The sequence below is a fragment of the Calonectris borealis genome, chromosome W (assembly GCF_964195595.1).
Source record: "Calonectris borealis chromosome W, bCalBor7.hap1.2, whole genome shotgun sequence".
In the NCBI taxonomy this organism is placed as follows: domain Eukaryota; kingdom Metazoa; phylum Chordata; class Aves; order Procellariiformes; family Procellariidae; genus Calonectris; species Calonectris borealis.
In genome coordinates, this window is record NC_134351.1 from 21,778,035 (window position 1) to 21,782,111 (window position 4,077).

General features: G+C 36.3%; 1 long non-coding RNA gene across 2 annotated transcripts; it reads left to right on the top strand.

The window, feature by feature from the left end:
• Nucleotides 1-213: 213 nt before the first annotated feature.
• Nucleotides 214-3,671, top strand: LOC142074801 (uncharacterized). 2 transcript variants are annotated; one of them, XR_012670711.1, is made up of 3 exons: nt 214-340; nt 1,380-1,443; nt 2,137-3,671. It is a non-coding gene; the product is annotated as an uncharacterized LOC142074801 (long non-coding RNA). The 2 variants fall into 2 exon arrangements; XR_012670710.1 differs by lacking the exon at nt 2,137-3,671 and adding an exon at nt 1,787-2,107.
• The last annotated feature ends 406 nt before the right edge of the window (nt 3,672-4,077 follow it).

Sequence of the window (4,077 nt, forward strand, 5' to 3'; positions counted from 1 at the left end):
AATATATTGTCTACATCTGCTGGCAGGGTGAAGGTTTGCCTTCTAGGCTGTACAGGTGAATATCTCAAAGACAGAAAATTAATGCAAAATATTTCTCTTTAAAAATCAACCTTTTTATTTTAAATGAGTAGGTAGTAGCTGCATGTCAGATGGTAAAGTCTACCTGCTGCTAAATAATTGTTTGTTCCCCTTGTCGTCTTCATTGTAGCCTGCGGTTAGCTTTACTAAATGAAGCAAAAGAGGTGCGAGCAGCAGGATTGCGAGCCCTCCGCTATCTCATTCGAGACTCCAGTATTCTCCAGAAGGTGCTAAAGTTGAAAGTGGATTACTTGATAGCCAGGTAATTTTCCCTTCCTTCCTTGTTGTAAATTATACAATTGTAAATCACTTGTTTTTTTGTGGTTGAGACAGGTGAGAAAAGGTGTTTTCATATCCTCTTACGTTCTTGATATGTAGCTTTATAAAAGTAATTTTTCTTCAATATGAATAATGTCCCTCTTGAAAAATAGAGGGATAATACATCACACCAGCTAATCCAAATAAAATGCTGTCCTAATATATGATATACTATGAGTAATTAAAAAATTAGACAAATTATAGATGTTTTTGAATCGTAAATGCCATTAATCATAAATTAATCTGTGGTGTTATTAGAAGGTTGAAACCTCAGTAATTTTCATGTCTTAATTTGTTTTATGGGAGTTGTTCTGATTCTTTGTATTATCACAGTGCTTCGGAGCCTCTAGTACAAAGTCAGGGGAAAAAAGTAGTTCACGCCCAAGAATTTGTAATCTAAGTATAACCCATGACACAACAGAAGAACACCAAAGGACAAACTAATAATGAGATAAGAAGATCAGCATCATGAGTAGATCTAAATATTATAATTTCTAGTGCTTCCTTTGTTAAAATCTTGTTGGATTTAATATACTGATATATGTGTGTGTGTTTCTGTTTATAAATATACACACATAGTAAATTTTAGTGTGCTGTTTAATTTTGTTGGAGCAAAAGGACTTTTCTGATCTGAGAACACACACAAAACTTGTTGACGTGAAACATTACAAATACTTTGTTTAGTTTCTTGTGAAATGACAAATGCAGCTAGCTCAGAAAATATTTGTTGAAGCCATTATGCCTTGTCACTGTATATTTGAGAACGTTCTAGTGATTTAATTACAATGAAGATAACTGGGAAAAAATATAAAATGAAGCTAATTGACCAATCATAATGAGTATGCTTGCTGAAAGGCAGAGTTTTTAAACAGTCATAATATTCTTCTGTTTATTCAATTGCATAAATATTAATGCGAGATGTTAACAACACTAACTTTCACCTTACCTGTTATAAACAAAACATGTTTTTTAACTTATTTTAGGTGCATTGACATACAGCAGAGTAATGAAGTAGAAAGAACACAAGCACTTCGATTAGTCAGAAAGGTAAAATCTAACTACATATGGTCTTGTCAGCTGTGCTGACTCCAAGTTTTCTCCATCAGCAGTTTTTTTTTCACATAGTCTCTAATACCTTACCTTACTTTATCATGGGAGAAGAAATTATAGCTGGTAATTCAAAAGAGAGGAGGAGGGGTAGTGCTGAGACTTGTTTTGATTTTAATCTCTTACCATTGAGAATCTTGAGTGGGCTAGAAAAATCCTGCTAATTTTCCTTTGATAGAGATCAAACTGGACAAGATTTGGGAAAAAATTTTCAAATGATGAATGCAAGGGTATAAGAACCATATTATTAGGTTTCATCTAATGATTTAACTTTATTGTGTAGTGTGCTTAAGCATCTGTAAATCAAGGATGGGAGATTTTCTGCCATTTGAGAAATGAGGCAAATTGCCATCGCTGGAATAATCAGTTGAAGGAATGCTTCTAGCCTTATTGCTTTATCCATAGAGGTTGATGCTATCTGTAGTTCTTTTCTCAGATACACGATAAGACATAGTTAGTCTGCGGTGGTTACTGTACTGTGTACCCATGGACGTGAGATGTTTGAAGCTGTGGTAGTTGCATTTTCAAGTTCATCCTAGAGAAATTGTCATATACAGCTACTGAAGCTATTTTTTTCAGGCAATATAGTACTCTGCCTTTGTACTGGACTTTGCTATTCTTTATCTTGCTTAGATTTTTCTACTTCTACTGAGCATCTTAGGAAAAACTACCAAAGACTCAAGTAAGGTTTGAAGTAGTTGGAAGAATTGTTCCCCAGGAGCACTGTGTGTGTTTAATCTGTTTTGTGTGTATATGTATTTTTTTATATATATATATATATTTAGGTTGAAAATATGGAAGCTTGATGTGCAATTTCTTTTCTTAAAATGAGCTCACTTGGTTTCTTACAGAAGAGACAATATGCTTGAGTAACAATTGTGCCAAAAAGAGTTTTAAAGCTTAAACACCCACCCCACCCAAACAAACAAAAAACACGACCATAAAGGAATGGATCCTTGAGGAAGTCACAATTTATAAAAGTCCTTTGCTAATCTGGTTTAAAAAAGAGCTTCAGTGTAGGGCCAGAATAACTTAAATCAGAAGATGGAATGGTGTCGTGGTTTAATCCCAGTTGGCAACTAAGCACCACACAGCTGCTCGCTCACCCTCTCCCCCACCAGTGGGATGGGGGAGAGAATCGGAAGGGCAGAAGTAAGAAAACTCGTGGGTTGAGATAAGAACAGTTTAATACTTGAAATATAGTAGTAGTAGTAATAATAATAATAGTAATAATGGTAATAATAGTAACAATGACAACAACAACAACAACAACAGTAATAAATTGTAATGAAGAGGAAAACAACGGGGGGTGGGGGGGGCAAAACCCCGGAAAAACAAGTGCTGCAACCGCTCACCACCCGCCAACCGATGCCCAGCCAGTCCCTGAGCAGCGATCGCTGCCCCCCGGCCAACTCCCCCCAGTTTATATACTGAGCATGACATCATATGGTATGGAATACCCCGTTGGCCAGTTTGGGTTAGCTGTTTTGGCTGTGCCCCCTCCCATCTTCTTGTGCACCTGGCAGAGCACGGGAAGCTGAAAAGTCCTTCACTAGGGTAAGCACTGCTCAGCAACAACTAAAACATCAGTGTGTTATCAACATTCTTCTCATACTAAATCCAAAACACAGCACTATACCAGCTACTAGAAAGAAAATTAACTCTATCCCAGCCGAAAGCAGGACAAGCTGATTACAAGTTAATCAGTTACACTCTTCTAAATGTACAACGTTCGGTTAACCTTTTATAGGATTTCAGGATTTTGTCATCAGTTGCTTTGCATGACATTCATATTGCCATTTATCAGAGCAATTAAAATTCAGGGAATATGAGCTAAAATTAAGGTTATCATTTTCCACTTCCTTCCCACATTTGTGACAGTCCATGTAAAACAGTTCTTCAATTAGCTATACCCAATGAGGCCAGTTCAGGTCTATGAAGGATATAGAGGATAACAAACCCTGGGAACAGGTTTTACTCTGGTTTGGGTCTATTAAACACCAGAGACTGCCACTCCGGGGAGGATAGTATCCTGAAAAGAAATGCCTTCTTTGGTGATAACATCCTATTGTGAAAACAGGAATCAAAAGTGGGCATCAGAGAAAACAATACATTGCTGACCTGCCAGTCCAACTGTAATAGTGTTAGCTACACTGACATACAGCCATGTACCAAATACCAATTTTATATGTAAATATCAGCACCAGCACCCAAATTTAAAACATAACCTTATATATAAAGTACAATGAATGTGTCTGGCTATTTGGCTATGTAGCTGCTGGTGGTTTATTTATTTTTCAGGGGCATTCAAGAGGGTATCTGCATCAAATTAGTGATATGCCAAAGAACTGAGAGGGAACTCGGACATTTAGAAATATACAACCACTTGTCAGTTAACAATACAATAAATATTTTCATCCTTTACACAGTTAATTATCTCAAAAAGAGTTTGTGTTAAATTCCAACATATATGCCGAGTCTTGTTTTAGTTTTAACTGATAGTAGAACTTTATGTGTTGCAGTAACATAGCATTTCCAACAAAGGAACTTTCCTTTCATATATACTTTATCTTG